The following is an 18,700-nucleotide window of genomic DNA, read 5'->3' as shown; positions in this document are numbered from 1 at the left end:
CAAAGAGACTTTCAATGTGACTTTAATGGGAAAGTCCTTGCTGCTGTACATTTGGCCAATGGGAAGCTAGGCTAGCCTCCAATGGGTACGGCTGAGTGCGGTTCCACTTCGTTCACATTGACATTTACAATGATTTCTCATTGGAACCCACTAAATTCCTGTTGTTTTCAATATGGTATTTGTCCAAAATTGTCAATTCGGAATGAGAAATTTTGGTCACTTTCAATGAGAATTGTGAATGTGATATCTACTTAAACCGAATGAGATTTCTGGACTATTTTGAATTGGACTATTTCCAGCAGGGATCAACACACACGCCGTAATCAAAAAAGCTTAAACTCATGGGGCACGTATCCGCAATGTCCAACCAAGGAATAACGACGACTAAACATTTTACTTCAAGCAGTAATCTCCTCGGCTGGTGTTCTTCTGTCTTATCGTAGACTTGGGGACTCGTGATTTCCCGTCCAGTTTGCCTTTTTGATCCAACGTCGGGGAGAACAAGTTTCATTACCAGCTCACGACGACTCCATCCCTTGCCTGCTGCTTCGTAAACCTGCAAGAAAGACCATTTCAAAATACATTGCTAGAACTGCATGTCAGTGCGAAGGAGTCATGAAAATATGTAACATACCGTTTGCACAGAGAGCGGTTAGTAGCAGTCACACCGCATTGCATCTTGCGATCTCCGTATCGGCGCTCACAATGCCTGCAAGAAGAGGTAAAAGCAGAAAAAAGAACGGGAATGCCTGTCATCCACAAAAGTATATCCGATACATAGTCTACTTACCTGAAAAATGGCTGAAATCCTGTTAACGGACCCGGGAATAGCTTCAGATTCGGAACTAGCATCCAAGACAACCGCGAACTTCGACGTTCCACAACCGACAGATTAAACAGATTAAACCGCCGGTGACTGGCCTGAAACGCTGTCACGTATATGCAGTACAATGTTGCACAGATTGCAAAAACAATAGCTAGAAGTAAGAGCTTCAGTATGAAGTTACAACAACACCTGTACCATGAAAGAATTGCTCACAAACATTTGAAATCACGCGGACTTTTTCCAACGTGAACGAGGTGACTCTCAGCGCGAAAACCGCGTGCACAGACTTCCAAATTCAAAAGGGATCGACGGATCGCTGTTCCCGTCTTCATCCTCTGTGAAATGCCGCCAACGTGTGCCGTGCCCCTGTTCGACCACACGTCACCACGTCTGCACGTCTACCACGGTCGCCCTCAACTGCAGCTTTCCCCAGACGCGTTACCTGGACTCCAGCTCTTGCGATGCGTCCGCAACGCATCTGACGGCCGGGGGACCCCTGTAGCGGACGCTGGACGACGACAACGACGACAACGATGGCCACGCGCGTGGAGCACCCGCTTCTCAGTTCCACCGGCGCGGCCATGGAGATAGGCCACCGTCATCGACTCTCCGTGGCATACCATCACCGTCGGTCGGGACTCGCGTGGAGGAACTCCACCTCCTCTACAAGGGCTGCAAAAAATCAGGCTCATACACGGCTCTGGTCGAGCTTGTCTGCTAACTCCATCACCCGTGGAGGGGAATTTATTGGCAGAAAAAAGGAAAAAAAGAAAGGGAATCACCCGTGGGATCAGTGCAGTAGCTAGGAGACAGAAGTAGCCAGACAGAGTAGAACAATTTCAACGTTAATTCCAAATACGAAATAGTACCCGCATACGAAAGTATATGAAAGCTCTTTTAGGGCTATGGAACAATCCACCATCCTAACGCTGTGCGGCAGACGCCCTGCAACGATTTCTGCCAGACAGAGGCTGGGCTCGACGTTGACTGTCACTCTTTGCCTGTGACTACTCCAGTGTCCCAGTGACCACGTATTTCAGTGTGCACTGCCTGCAACCAGGGACGGCGAGCGAAATTACAGGCCCTGGGGATGGGTCATGCCCGGGTCGACCCCCTCCTCACGATACCGTCGTGATAACACAGTTCAGTACTTCTTCTTTGTATGATTACGACAGGCCTTGATTCTGCGGGCCCCATCCCCGGCTGCCCCCCCCCTCTCACCGACCCTGCCTGCAGCCTCAGCAAACGAATGCGGATCAGCAGGTCCTCGTTAGTCTCACCAACCTGGCAACCATTGCGCGTATTTTACCTCTACATATCCCCCCTGCACACGCAAAGAAAAAGGCACGACATTGGGAGTCTTCAAGTGTGGTCCACAATTCGTACGAGCTGCTATACGACGCGAAAGGGAGATTTTTAGCCAGGAACGCGTCGGTGGTGTCTCGTGAGTCGAGTCATTTTTCGTACATGTTTAAATAACATCCAAAACTGTGGTGGTCTAGTAGACTTCCAAATTGAGATGTCTACTAAATGTATAACCCCGTCGAGGTCTAGTAGACATCTTGATGCAGACATTCACTAAACATCTAACCCCGTAGAGGTCTAGTAGACGTCTACTTTTAGACCTAGCCCTAAAGCCTGAACTTATCCCTGGGTTAGACGTCTATTATCCCATCATGTGCTACATGGGTAACCAGCATTGGTGAAACCGGGCCTATTAACCTATTGGTGAAACCACTCTCGTCCACTTAGTACGGCCTTGGTTTTTCACCCTTGAGCCCCCTACATCTTATATAAACACCTCAGTGTCATACTAAGTAACTGGCAATTTTTGTTGGACCATATCACATTTCTCAAATGATAGACTAAGGTAATCGCACATCGAGTTTCCTACGTAGTACCTTGAAGCTTTCTCCATCCTCCGTTAAAATTTTTAGTATACACAACCTTTGTGAGACCCAAGCTTGAACATGCTGCAGCCATCTGGACCCCTACCAGGCTTCTCATTCTAATTCGTTTGAGCGCGTTCGTAAACGATGATGATGATGATGATTGGGAGTTTAATGGCGCATTGACAACAAAGATCATAATGCGCCATAAACCGTTCGTAAACGGTCAGCTCCACTTTATTAACAATTTCCATCATAATAGCACCATAACTGTCAATGTCAATGTCAATAACTGAAAAAAAAGTACGAGCTGGATATACGCATGTTAGCCCTGAATCGTCGAACGTTTCTGGCTCAAACTTCTCCCACCAAATTTTTTACAACGTTTTTTTTTCTTTTTTTTTTGCGGTTATCGACCTCCAGCCCCTTCCTTACCTGTCTCAAGTGATGTATCATGCTATCAATGTCAAACCAGTGGGATCAACTCCTTTTTTCATCGTTCATTCCTCGCAAAACATGACATTGGAAGACCTTGCTCGTGAAGTTGCCCTTATCACCGACCAAGTGCACAAGCGATCTGTTATTGTGCTGTCCATGGGTATCATGATACCCATGGACAGTGCAATGCAGTCAGGAGAGTGCACTGTCCTGACTTTCCGTGGTCTTTTCGTAATTGTTACTGTGGTCTACACTGTGCTCTTTTTTGTTGATGTTGTTTGTCAAGCTCTCCGTGTTTTGTTGGATTCCAATTACAGTTTTGTGTTTTTCGTCGGTTCAATCTTCGATGTGCATCTGTGTGTGGATATTGTACAAGTGTTATTGCGCAACCGCTGCGTGATATGTATGTTATTTTATAATCCAGTTTCTAGTTATCGCCCTCGGTTGTGTTACATCTGCTCTGCGTAGCTCGAACACAATGATAAATAAATAAATAAGCAGTATCGTTTTGCGTTCCTTAAAAGCATGGAACTTCTTCCATTGCGTATGTTTCCCGATAAATTACATTATGGTATTCCTGGAAATTTACACAATTAATTTCGCTTGCTTTGAATGAGAGAAGCAACGACTTCCAAAATGCTGATACTAAATCGTAAATACAGGGTAAAATACACTTCGAGCTCTGAGTCTCTTAGTTGTACTTTCAAACACAGAACAAACATTTATCCATAGGTAGTACAATACCGATGCCATTCCAAAGAGCAAAGTGACTAAGTCAGGGGCAGGGTTACGATTACAGCAGGTAGAGGATTACATAAGATATAATAAAGTCAGCATAAAGTCAGGATGCTTGACGTCAATGTCTTCTTCCGCGTGCAGCGTCTATACTATAAGGCAGTGGAAGGTCTGAGCCAACACCACCTAGATAGACAAGGCCTCTCCATGGTTCCCTGTCCCGTGAGCGTATTTCGAAACCCTGACCGATACAGAAGAGCGGCGGCGGCGGCAGAAAACCCCGAAAACCCGATGCGTTTGCTGTACGGACGCCGACGCCGACGGCGGCTATTTATAAATTGTACGCATCGCCCACAGGGCAGGGCAGAGGGTGGTGAAATGTGCTGGAGAACAAGGTTAGGTTGGAACACGCACGTAATTTTGAAGTTCTTTACTATGTGTTTGGATTACAAGCAAGGGTGGGTCAAATTTGAGTACCCCTTGGACTGTAGATGAGACGGAACGTTACGAAGTTATAGTTAAAGCCAGACAGATATTCGGAGAATGCGTTACGCCATATAAAGCAGGAGGGCAACAACTGTTAATTTGAACGTTCGGAAACTGTCACACAAGGAACAGTATGTCCAGTCGCACTGTTAATGTCAATGTCGTTCTTTCCCTGTCTGATTTAGTATGTGCCTCGACCCACATTCGAAGCACATCAAAACAGTCTCTTGCGTCAAAACTGTTGTCATTTAGGAGCCTCCACTGATAATTCATATGCTGTGAGTAAACAGGGTGCGTAGAATTGATCCACTGTACTGAACTGTCAATACGCTGTGTCATGCTATGTGTTACTGTAGAGTGTGTAATGCTAAGGCTGAGACATACACTGAAGGCAGGAACACAAACAGGCTATCTGTATTTCAATGCAAAAGTGAAGACCACGTTGTACTTATATCTCCATACAGATAATAAGTACTTACAAATGTCGCTACAATGCAGCACTGAGACGGGACGAAGGGCTGTTAAAACAAGGAGACAAACGTATCTGCAACACACAGTAGTAGACAGGTCCCAATAGTTATTATACTCTAGGAAATTTTTGTAAATTTCATTATATTTTGCAACATCAACAACAGCAACAAACTTGCAGGCGAGTCAATCGAACGACAGATGTGGCCTGACTTGTATTGAAGGAAAATGATATTGTGTCAAATGAAGAATAATGTAATGATTGGATATATTTGTAATAAAGAGACAGAGATTGTAATCGAGCAGCATTGCTTTGACACTTGCATGGGTGAGACTGACTTTGAGGGTTGGCTGTCGCTGCATCGAGCTCTTCTTCGGAGTGGGCATAGAGGACCTACAGTCAGGAAACAAGTGTGTGTTGTTCACACTTGACACATGTATTTCAATCGAAACTGGCAAATTAATTATGTATGTCTTAAGCTGGGTTGCACTAATGCAGATTAGACCTCCGTAAACTTGAGAATGCGGTGCCATGGACTGTGCAGGCAATGGCTCATTTGTATATGCTCGCTAATTAAATGAAAGTTCTACCATTTAAATTTTACTTGTGACACTTTTGGAATGTCTGTTTTACGCATCGGAACCTTCAGTGACAAATATTTTAAAAAAACTATATTGGCAATTGGTGATTTTTTCAAGTTATCAGTTGGTTGCAGTTTACACATTTTTTGGACAGAGCAGTGTCCAAAGCTCTCTTACTCAGCTCACTTGACGTATCTATCGCATGTTCATTTGTCTGTCACAAACAGGAGTGACAAAGGATAAGACAGCGTTCACACAGGCCAACTTTCTGCACCAACTGCACATTCATGACCGACTCAAATTGGAGGGAATCTGTCACCGAACGAAACCTTCAGAAATTGGTTGTGCATTGGCAAGTGAGCGTGCGGAGCATTGTCACATGACTTATGCCCTCACTTCCAACGGTGATGCAATTTTATTTGTGTCATGGTGCCGTACTACTATTATTAGATTGCATTGGCTACGAATTGTGCAGGTGTAGCTGAAAAATAATAGTTCTTAAAAGGTCAAAGCCGCAGAAGGTCGCGTAAAGCCGCGTCCTAGTTGGCATTTCTTAAGAGAATGTTGTTCTCTTGGTGAAATAAGATGACGTGAGATTGTCTGCGGAGCTGCCTAGTTGGTACTTGTGTATACGCAGATGGCACCGCCTCGAAGTTGGTCTGTTGGTCTGTGTGAATACTGCTTAAGGAACAGCCATAAGGCATGCTTTGGAATCCTTCTCTACCTGACTTGTAAACAGCAATGGCTATGATGTCATTCCGCAGGTGAGACAGCACGTTTGCATCATGAGACGACACGAGTGCTGTGCACCAGTTCGGTAGAGAAGACGAATGAAAAGCGAAGTGTATCTTCCATGTGACCCTTAATTTCTGCCCCCTCTGTGTGAACCACGCAGATGACCACACAACTGACAGCAGCCAAAGAGCACATTTGTACAATGCTTCACGCAAGAAATATAAAAACAGAATCCAACTAATAACTCGAAAAAGTCACTGAGTGTCAATGCAGTTCGTTCTCAGAATATTTTTTGCTGGAGGTACTGGCCCACTTGCACGAAACTTCTGCTAGGATGCTAACCTCGAGGCATTTCGTTTGACACAGCTCAGGCACTGCATTTCGCTTATAGGAAAGTTTATGTCAGTAGCATGTGACACAAGCACTAGCAAGGCTGCGCCAAAGGGAATTCCTCAAGGTCAGGACCCTAGCAGAAGTCTAGTGCAAGCAGGCCCAGGTACTTACCCAAAAGTGTCCAAAGTAAAATTCAAAAGTTAAGATATTTATTTAATTAGTGAGCATATGCAAATAAGCCGCTCAGTGCACAACTCATCTTTAGCGATAAGAAAGCTCTCCAATAGCACCAACTGTTTATGAATTATTCAGACTGGGGACCTTCACGAAAGAAGTTCAAAAGAAATGGGACGTGGACAACAAAAGGAGTAACAATTAAATGGGGTGTTTACACTTTGGCAGTTTATTCCATGTAGCAGCTGCAGTTTTTGAAATCTAATCTGCAATATTGTAAACTGTGGTAAGCAGACTTCTGGTAGGACTCACATGATGTGAGGCCATATTTAGGTATGTTTGGTATCAGAGGGGTAGTGATTCTATTAATAAACATATTGACGACACATAACAGATACTTCTCATTTAATAGACGCTACCTGTAGTAATCAAAATGCATGTAAATCCTGTAAAAATATGCCTTATGAAAGAATATCAGGTGCCCTGTCTAATCCTTATGTATGAAAAGGGGGTCGTTCCCCCAAAGCCCTGAGATCAAGAGGAAAGCCTTCTCCTGCACCCACCTTCCAACACCTGCATACATACAGACATACATTATATCAATGTAAACAAAGGGGATGTGTTGATAGACCTGGTGGTTATGATGTTTTCATTGTCATCAAGCATGCTTGTGTTTGATCAAAAGTTGACTGCATTGAAATGACAGAGCTTTTGTTAAAAACCTTACACTACTTGTTTTTCTTTTGTTTGTCTTTCCCTTTTCTTTCTTTTCTGGGAAAAAGGAAGCTGCGATAGCACAGGCTAACCTTTCCCTACTATTTTTTAATATAATAAACATATCCCCCCCCCCACACACACACACCACTACCCCTTGCTTTTACGAAAAGTGTGCTTTGTAGCCTGTATAATGGATGAGACCTGCGCGGGTATCTGCAACCACGTATAAGACTATGCAGTATAATAATAATACATAATAATAGTATATAATGAGCTATATTATTAGTATTAGTTTAACAATAATAGTATAATAATAAACAACAAATATAACAGAACATGTGTGGGCTTGATCATTTCACTCAACAAATACAGGTTTGCAGGTTTCAAAAAATGGTGCAGTACAAAAGCAATTGCCAAAGTTCATCAAACATCACATTGCTCTGCCCTGAGGGCATAAATAAACAAATGAGAAGGAAGCAGCATAACGAAGCAAAACGAATGGACTGGCCCTGCATGCAACTTTTTCATATGGGCATAATTGCAAGACGTTGTGTAGAACACCAAATTACAGTAGACTCATTAATCCAAACCCCAGGTCATTACATATTTTTGTTCAAATTGTCATAAATTACTCCAAATATATGTTGCAGCTCACGTTTTTTAGCCTTTCCTCTAAAGAAGTGCTATTATGAGTGGGGACACAATAAAGCAGGCACAAGTTAATAACTGCAGAGATATTCAAAAGAAGCATGTCGATGGTTACTAGCTTAACACGTCAGTCCTCAAAACTATATGCCTGATGTCAGCTAAAGCCCAAGCAGTAAGCGTGCCTTCTTTAGGAGACAGGCATCTGGAGGTGAGCATTATGTTCAAAGGAGGGTGTCTCAAGAGGTGGCGTCAGCAACACGCGGAAGCCATCTTCTGCCAGTAGGAGGGTTTCACAAGGGAATGAAAAATGTTGATTAGGCAAAAATGCCGTTCAGATAATAAGCTTTTCAATACACTGAAAACTGTGCCATGAGGTGGCATGAAGTTTGTCTGAAGTATGCAAAAGTATGAATTATCGTAGCTCGAGGTAATGAGAGAACACCTACATTAAAATGTAGCAGGTACCAGACAAGTTTTTGTCGGTTGTTTGAGGTCTATCTTATTAACTGCCGTGAACTTGCCTGGGCTGTGCTTGTATGGCATTAGCTCTAGACATCATAAAACGCAATATATTTACTCTTTCTTGTGCAACGATGGCCCGCTTAAAGACATGTCATGAAGCTCACTAACACAACTGTTACCTGATAGCCATAGTACTGTACATGTTCATCGCATTGCCCTTGGTGGTTTGTTTTTCTTTTTTTGCCTTTCTTTGCTGGGAATAGCAACCCGCCATGGCGCAAGCTAACCTTTCCCTCCTATTTTTTTACATAATAAAAATACCCCCCCCCCCCCTGGTGACCTTATACGACTAACCAATACATGTCTTTGTGTTGTTGAGGCTGTGTGTTCTTCGAGTTTCCCCCTACAATCTGAACGTTATAGCAGTGAGTGGGACCAGAATTCATCAAAACCATGCTCTTAAGCACAGAAAAATGAGCACTTTTGGAAAAAAATCTTATCGTTTTAAAGCTTTCTGGCAGGCGTTTACACAGCCTATAGGAAAACCAAAAAGTTGTAACTCTAGCGATATGGTGCTACCATAATTTTTATGTTGTTTGTGCACAGCAAACTGAAATATTAAAAGGCCATTATTAGTGGCAAAACATGGGGAATACAGTTGTAATGTTTTTGTATTACACGGAATTACGGACTTCACTGATGCCGTACAACTGCAATGACATGCATGAAGCCCAAGCAAGTAATTTATCCTGCAACATGTGGGGGTTTCATGGAAACGACATTGCTGTGTGACATTGCAAGTATTACTCTAGTGACATGAATAAATAATCCCTTTTGTTTGCTTGTAATGAAAAAACGAGGAGAAATTGAACTTGTCTCCCGACTTGTTTTGCTGCTCTTAACATAAATTCTCATCCCCCCCCCCCCACTCCCTAAGAATACTGCTCATGTGCTCTGCTCGCAAGTTTGCTATTCACGATGCACATGTTCGCTGTTCAGAAGTCCACTAGTCATATGTTCACTACCAGTCCGCTATCCACATGTTCACTAGAAGTCCACTATTCACAATTATCCCAGGATCATGCACAGAGAATCCTAAAAGGTTGTATCCAACCCACAGCTCTGAACACAAGTGCCGCCAAGGCAGCATCCCTGGTGTTCGGTGCCCAACGTCCCAAGACCTTCACTATATTGAAGACACTGCTGTCTAGTCGAGCCTTTTTTGTTTCATAACCTGGCAGTGCATGTTACTGTTTTACAGAGCTGCAGTGCCTTTGCATTTGTGAGCAACATGTTGTACTTAAAGCTTAATTTATGTGCATACATACATACAGCATGTCATGGTGTGGGTATGATCAAGATTGGGCCAAGTGGGTGCAAACACTGGCACTGTATTTTTTTTTAGTTAACCCACTCCCTTGCCTTGGTCTGTAAACATGTGAACCTAGACACCTTCCCATCTTGGTTTGATAAGTTAACAAGTTTCTAAGTTTGCTAGATGCCCCTTGTAGAAACCATTTGTATGACAGCTTTCCTAAATAATAAAAACAAGAGCAACGTGTCATGTGTTAGTTGCCAAAACAGAGGGCTCCGAGTAATACCCAACCAGCAGTGGCCCCAGCCAAACATGAAAAGCAAGTTGTAGGCATCTCATGACCATGTCAAATACATCTTGTCACAATTCCTAACCAAATTAACTTAGACATGTTTTTCTGGAGCTACAATTCTAGTTATGACTGGTAATGGTGAATGGTTGTCTCCAATGAACAATTCCGTGGTGAATCTGGTATGTGCATGAGGTATTGCATAAACAGGTGACAGGTGAAACTGATGATCTTTCATCCTGAGGTGATAACCACTTTGTCTCTTTGTCCATTACCATCACAGTCATGAGCAGAGATGAGAGTTGACCACGAGACACAGAGACTATCATAGCCATGGGATACAGAGTGAAAAATAAAATCAGATAATATAATTTACACCACAAATGGCGATTTCAATATTCCTCATGGAACATGCAATGTGGGCATTTGCTAAGTCACAAAGTTACCAAAGTAATGTCTTGCTGAGCTGCGTAGTAATGAACTAATCTAAAACAAGTAACGTAACTAATACTTGCGTTCAGTTCGTGCAGTTCAAATGGGAAAACAAATATTTCAGGAATAAATGTGCCACAAAATTGGTCAGTTCTGGTTGGATGATTTCAAGTGAGACACATGTAGCTATACCTAAATGTTCCAACTCGTCAAAGCATCCCTTCTCTCTCCAGAAAACAAACAATGTGAATGCCATTCCTCATCATAAGATGGCCAATGCAGTGATACTGACTTCATTATTGTTTTTGCTTTTACTGGTAGCTTTTGTAGAAGTCTGCTTTTCATTCGTTTTAGTCTTGCTATTTTGGTGCACTTGCTACCTTTAGGTATGCATGTGTATATTATGCATAATGTTTTCTCAAGTTCAGGCCACAGTTCCCTGTTAGCAGTTAGAAACACTGAATAAAAGACAAAATATAGCAATATAAATCCTGTGTACATTCTTTGTCACACTGTACATTTATCCACAACATTTAGTAATGAAAGGCAAGTGTAATCGACTTTTTGCCAACATGTAACCACAAAAGTAAGCTGTATGAACACTATGGTCATAAAAGCGTATAAATATTGGTCAGAAAGATATGTGAAGTGCAGTGAAATGCACCATAAATACAGCCTGATTACATGTTATACCCGATTCCACCCCAGAGTCTGAAGAGTTCGTGTTAAACCAAGTATCGCCCTGAATTCAATCACGTTTCAATCATGAACTAAACTAGGATGCACATTATTTGGATTTGACGCTCAAGACCACTACATGCAACTTTCTCTACGAGAGAAAAAAACAAAAACAAAAGGAATATAACCTGAAAACGTCAGAACTAGTCACTATTAGTGACTCTAGTCGGAACCACACACATAGTCTTTGTGCACGCACTACGCACAGACTTCAGTAGGGCGCCTTTGCTTTTGCAGATTCACTTCAAACTTCTCTACACGCCGCAAGGACCCATTTTCAGTTTCTGTCCCACTTTTACATTCGAACATTTTCAACTTCCATGCCGTGTATTAATGGAAACGACCACCCAGATAGCAGCACATCGCTCTCATACGCTGAAAACACCGGCTCTCTGCGGACTCACGCTTTCAAACACAAGGAGCATAAATGTTGGAAGAACTTGCGCGTTACTTAACGCGTAATCTCAAGGCACGTCAACCAGCAAGCCAAATCAATTCGTTTCTTTTCACTCATCCCATCTGTCCCAACACCACAAAACGTAACACCGCCTACAGCCGCCATCATGTCAGCAGCGTCCTGCGCCGCCGTCAACGCGACGCATCGGGTTTTCAGGGTTTTCCGCCGCCGCCGCCGCCGCTCTTCTGTATCGGTCAGGGTTTCGAAATACGCGTCCCGCGAAGTGAACGAAGCAAGCAATAGACAACAGAATGGCACTCTATGCTTGGGCCTCATTCCTCTCTGGTGCGGCAAATGCTTGCATGCCACGTACCTGTCCTTCATGGTATATGTCCCACATCGGAGACTTCGTTGCAACGTGCACTAGCAAAAAGTGCTAGGCTCGACCTAGGCGTCCGGCGGGTAACCTCCAACCGCGAAGCTATTGCTGAAGCTAGAAAGCCACCTATATCTGTTTTGCGAGTGACCGAATCGCTCAAGCATTATACACGTTTGGTGTATCGACATGTCAAGCACCCGTTGAGCCGCTGGATTCGTACACGAACAAGGTCGAGCATTCACCAAGCTCTGGCGCCCTACTTCCAAGAAATACTTCGGTTCAAGCCTCTGCATGCAGCTTCCATTCCCTTCTGGCTACTGAAGCTCCATACAGTGTCACCAGAGGTGCCAGGCCTCAAGTAAAAGAAGGACACTCCAGGGCCTGATGTAATACAGCTCGCACGGGATATGGTTGCTCAGTACTCCGAACTTCATGAGATATTTACAGATGCGTCCACATCACAAGAGTCGTCGACGTGCGCGTTCGTCATTCCGTCCTCGGGAGAGCACCGTGCGATCCGTCTGTCTCACAGGACGTCCTCAACTGCGCAGAGCTCTACGCCATCGAGGAAGCTCTCCTACGCATAGCGTCAAAAGCAGGGTTGCGGAGTTGCCACTCCGGGGTTGGAACGATTCCGGAATCATTCCACATTTATCAGAGCCCGGAATGCAATTGGAATGTAATGGTATGGGTGCCACACGGTCAAGGGCGATGGTTTGGTTTGGTTTGGTTTTAAGAAAAAAGTAAAATGGAGATTTTGGCTTCACTAGTATGAAGCCCGCAACCCCAAATGAATTGCACCTGTTACTTTAGTGGCAAACTCCTGTAATTATGAAGTCAATGAAGAGGGGAAGGAGGAGAGGAGGAGGGCGAAATACCTTCTCTTTGTGCTTTTCCCGTGCTAGGTAATGTCAATCTCCTCTATAGCACTGCTGGGCTAGCTTGGACGGTTACCGGTCCTAATCCTTTTACTGTTGGAATTAAACGAATGGAATGGGGCTGCCAAGCCATTTCAGGAGTGGGAATTGACCATCCCTTTTCATTCCGAGGAATTGAAAGGAATGGAATTATCACAAATCTTCATTCCTCGGAATGGAGTTGGAATGGAATGGGTGATCCCATTCCGCAACCCTGGTCAAAAGAAACCCCGACTTCATGGGTTATTTCCTCTGACTCAAAATCTGGCCTCAAAGCAATGGAGGGTTCGACGACATCCTCATTTGCGCCGGTCGTCTACAGGTGTTATCGCAGCCTACAACACTGCCGAAACAAAGGGTCACAACATGATCATCCAGTGGATCCCAGGGCACTGCGGTGTCAGTGGAAATGAGAAGGCGGACCAGGCTGCTCGAAGAGCTCACTATAAAAGAACTACTCCTAAAATCTACTTCACGCAATTCGATGCAACGTAATTGCTCGCCTCCTTACGTTATAGCCTCTCTAAAACCACATGTACAGGCAACGTCATGAATCACTCGTCCTTCACGCGAATCGACCACAGCTGCACCAACCGCCTCCCATCGAAGATGCCAAGGCCGTTAGAGTCCGTCATCCATCGCCTGCGACTCAACGTCCCGTTCGCGGCAGCATTCCTTCATAAGATAGGTCTCGTTGGATCGCCGTACTGTTCAACTTGCGGAACTGTGGAGAACACTGAGCACCTGCTGGTCTCCTGCCGACGCTTTGACTGTAGTCGGCGAACACTGAAGAATGCCCTCGCAAACTTGAAAACCGACCTTTTAGCGTTGAGAATCTAATGGGGAGCTGTCCAAGGCAGCACCAGCAACCTGCGCTGTGCGCAGTGACGAACTACCTCAAGGACATACGTGCTGAAATAATCTTTTAAATATTTGAGTGCTTTCACACGTCAAGCGTCCTGGAACAGCTGGTCGCACACAGTGCCACCTACTTATCCATTTTTTTCTTTCTACTTCTATTCTATTCTAACAAAATGACAGAATGTGAAGCTAGCGTTTAAGATTTCCAGCCTCTTTGTAGCCGAAACACATACGCTTGTTGTCATTGCTGCTCACTCTGAATCGTAATTCGACAAGTTGTGCATGACCAAAAGAGAACAATTAGAAATTCAACTACTAGAATAATCAAAAAGGGATATTCAGCGTCGTTGCTCAATAAACTTTTGTCTGAACGGGTTTTGAAGAAAAGGTCCCCGAATTCCGGCTACAATAAATACGCCACAGTACTATACGCCCACAGCTTCTAGCTGTAAACATGCAGTTGAACAACACCAAGCTGCGGAAGATCAGTTGCTCAAGAATAAGCAGCAAACAACTTTTCAGAAACAAAAGATAAATCTCTACAAGGCGAATACTAATCGTGCCATTTGATCAGATCATTCTAGGGGCGCCATTCATAACGTAGTCAACGTTGCATCTACAAACATATGTACCTGTAATTGTACCCTCAATGTACAAGACCTGCACGTATTTTGAAGTATGCTGCTGAGAGACGGTTCTAGAACTGTTGTGGACGAAGTATTAAAAGCTACACGAGTCCAAACAAGTGGTAAAGCTGTTTAACTCACCTTAGTTCGTCCTTTCGTATACTCGTAACGAAGGAAGCTGTAAGTTCACAAGTGTACGAAGTTGGGGATTGCTGTAAGTTCCTCGGCTTGCCGCTGTGCACGCTGTTGCGGAAAGTAAAGCGCGAAGTGGATATTGTACGTTCAACTCCGTGTGCGCAAGCATTCACCTGCGCATGAGCTTTCTTTTCATTCCATGTTCATCGCTTGCCCAGTAACATGTCTTCATCACCAGTCTGCGAGTCAGAGTCTTCCTAGCATTTCTTACATACGCCATTATTCCGTAAGTTATGAGCACAAACACTGCGCCAGAATCCCATTCTTCGACAGCACACGTTGGTTCGCTGTCTCACATAGAGAAAACGGATGAATTCGTCTCCCAAATTGCATCTCTGCCGAACACAACCACAACAAGCGGACGACATGTTGCATTCCCGTCGGACGGGATGGAGCGACGTCACGGAGAGGCCTTCTAGGTGGCGTTGTATGAGCACACCACCAGACATACCGCTTCAAGAATAGATACATCGCTCTTTCAGGGCCTACATTCTTTCTTGCAGTAGTCATCGTATGCCATGCTCACTCGCCTACTTGTTCGTGTGCGACAGGTGCGATGGCACCTGCTCTACCATACTACGCGCAACAAGAACAACATCGATGAATGGATGGTGATGTGGGATGTTTCCCTGCGTTGAGTGCAGGACTCTTATACCCATTCCAAAAAGGTTAGCATGAAAGGATGACGAGGGAAGGAAAACAAAAGAAACCCCTAACAGTTCTTGAAGGAGGCAGGTGGCCCTCAGAAAGGAAAGAAAAGTGCGACGTGCACGGCACTGATGTGCAGGGTTACTCCATGGGCCGAGAACCTTGCAGATGTTGAATGGCCACTGATCCAGCAGTTCAAGTTGACATTTAAAGGCCATCGCGCTCATAAGTACTGGCTACAGTCTTCTATAATGTGTCGGATTGTTGCCGGGAAACCACAGTTGTACTTGCCGGTACTTCAATAAAAACAACTTGAGATCCGGTAGCTTTGTATGCAGACCACGCGCATTCCACTGGAGGATAGTAACCCGCTTATACAGAAACTTTTCAGCAGCGAGGAAGGCCTCGACCTCCTGGAGTCCAGCGACGTCCGGGTACGCCTCTAAGATGGCCTTGTGGATGGCTAGAATCAGGGCGACCAGCACAGCTGCCGGGGCACCACCGCTCACTTGTCGCTCAGACTGCCTCAGGCGTGGAGGAGAGGTATGCTTGTTTGTGCACCAATTTGTGGAACCGCAGCGGCCCTCTTGACAACATCCGTATAGGTCTGGCGCAAGGGAGGCGAAGACGTCAGGGGGTGCTGAGTATCCAGGCTAACCGTTGACTTTCTCGTGGACACTCTCGTGCGCTTTGGAGCTCGCTTTGGAGGCGGCGCACGCTGGGAGGGGGGGGGGGGCGGCGGCACCACGTTGGTGGCGTGCCGATTACGAGGGTCGTTGGTTCTGCTGACCACCGGGCCCACGATGCTGGGGAGTACCTCCACATGAAGCCGTCCCAGCAAACCAGATACATCCAGCAAATATCCGTAAGATATCTCGCCCGGGACGTTTGGATATCCAGTGGAGTTTGTGAGAAAATACTCCAAAAGCCGGGTGATGAAGACATACTGTAAAACCTTTACTGCTCCGACTTGCACAACAATTAAAACAACACAACAGTAGACGTTTCGCCGCCTATCCAGGCAGCATCCTCAGTACAAATGGGCAAACCAAGGGGCACATGTTAATGGTTTCCTTTGATGTGGTTTCGTTGTTTACGAACGTTCCCGTTGTGGTGGCTTTAAGCATCATTGAGAAACGTTTGAAAGAAGATTGTACGCTAGAAAATCGCACGTCATTACTGGTCAATGATATCATGGTTTTACTTAGATTTTGTCTAAAGCAGACGTTTTTTACCTTTGCTGGTGTTGTGTACCATCAGGTTGAGGGCTGCCCTATGGGAAGCCCAGTGTCGGTAACTGTCGCCAACATAGTAATGGAGCATGTGGAGAGTGAGGTGATGTCATTTCTCTTTCCGGTGAAGATGTATTGTAGGTATGTTGACGATACGTTTGTTGTGCTGGAAAGGAGTAGCTTGTATGCGTTCCACCAGGCTCTGAACAGTGTACACCCCGCTGTTCAGTTTACTTGTGAAACGGAAAGTGACGGCTCACTCCCTTTTCTGGATGTGTTGGTGAGACGGGACCGAGAGGGCTTCCTTGGGACTTCTGTTTACCGCAAACCCTGCGACAGTGGGGGTCTGTTATCTTTTTATTCACACCACCCATTTGAACACAAACAAGCTGTGGCGCATACCCTTTTGTCCCGATGTGACGCGCTGTCGTCTAATGAGTATGTACGGTTACAGGAGTTAACTAACATAGCTACCTCTCTGCGGAAACGGGGCTATCCAGGTACTTTCCTTAGCAACACAAGACGACGTGTCAAAGATAGGGTAACTAGGACCGACAACGTCAAATCTGTGGTGTGCATCCCTTTTGTTCAAGGTGTGTCGTATGCGATTCGTAGGGCTTTACGCCCACTAGGTGTAAGAACGGTTTTCAAACCGATATGTACTTTGGCCGCCACTTTTGGAAAACCTAAAGATCGCACCGCACCGCATGAACAAAGCGGTGTTGTGTACAAAATCCAATGCGGGGGTTGTGATAGGATCTACATCGGTGAGACAGGCAGGAAACGAATAACACGTTTGAAAGAGCATAAAAGTGATGTGGCCAATGCTACGAATGCCACGCGATTGAAAACCGAGTTGGTTGATCACTGTTGGGCCACTGAACATGTATTTGATTTTGATAACGCGGAAACCTTGGCACGGGAGATAAGATGGGGCCCGCGAAAGTTGTTGGAATCGTGGTTTATCAGACATGCGGAGTCAGCGTGCAACAAAAACCGTGGCCCTCTGCCGGATGTGTATGCCGCCCTCTTTGATAAGTGAGTGATGTGCCCCTTGGTTTGCCCATTTGTACTGAGGATGCTGCCTGGATAGGCGGCGAAACGTCTACTGTTGTGTTGTTTTAATTGTTGTGCAAGTCGGAGCAGTAAAGGTTTTACAGTATGTCAGTGGAGTTTGCCACAGATCCGTTTTACATCCATGCGATATCCCTGCGACTAGCATTTCTGCCATGTTTGTAGATCCACTGAAAGTCCCTGCGACGTCTGTCACGGATATTTGGATATATACGGGAGATTACGAATATCGTACATATTTTGCTTCTAACAAGATGTGAGCAGGAGAACGGTTTGTGTTTCTGTGTAAGAAACTATTTATTCTGCACGGAGCGAATGGAGCAGGCGCATCCAGCGAGAGCGTGGGAAGAAGAACACGACGATGGCGATGGACGCAGGTCCGTCTCACATCTTGTTGTTGTCACATCACAGTTGTTGTTGTTGTTTGCTTCTAACAATTTTGTGCATCAGATATTTAGTGTTTGTAGAGTGCGTAGAGACCCTTGCAACTGTGTTCCAGCAAATAATATTTATCGTGTGTTTTAACCCATTTGATACTATTGGAAACAAAAACATTACCTTAGCCTAACAGGATTCATCACAGTACAGCAACACCGTGGGACACGCCAGCATAAGTGCCGAACCCTGCCCGCCTCACTGGGACCACTTGGAAAAACCCGCAGTAACCTCTGTAGAGGAGGTGGTGTTCCTCTACATGAGTCCTGACCGGCGATGATGGAATGTCCCAGCGGGCAGATGTGCGTGGCCTCACGCTAAGACGGTGCCGGTAGAACTGCCATGCCAGCGCCGTAGCGCGTGGCAGCAGAGGCGCGTCCTCGTCGTCTTCCGCGGGCCGCCACATCACTCCCCCCCTCAGACGCGGAGCGGTGCATGCGGTTGAGGTCCGCGTCGATACCATGAAGAGGAGAATGAGGACGACTCGTGGATGGTGGACGATTGGAGATACGGCTTGCGATTGTGGCTGATGATGCAGCAGCGGGATGGCGGGAACAAGGGCGCTGCGGTCCGGGCGGGTTCCAGAGATGAGTTGTGAGTGCTGAGTGGTTGGGTGCTTGAGTGCGTTGTGTGGCGTTGCTGAGAGCTGATTGTTGTTGGGTGAGTGGG

This window comes from Ornithodoros turicata, chromosome 2 (assembly GCF_037126465.1).
Source record: "Ornithodoros turicata isolate Travis chromosome 2, ASM3712646v1, whole genome shotgun sequence".
Lineage (NCBI taxonomy): Eukaryota > Metazoa > Arthropoda > Arachnida > Ixodida > Argasidae > Ornithodoros > Ornithodoros turicata.
Note: the sequence above shows the minus strand (reverse complement) of the source record.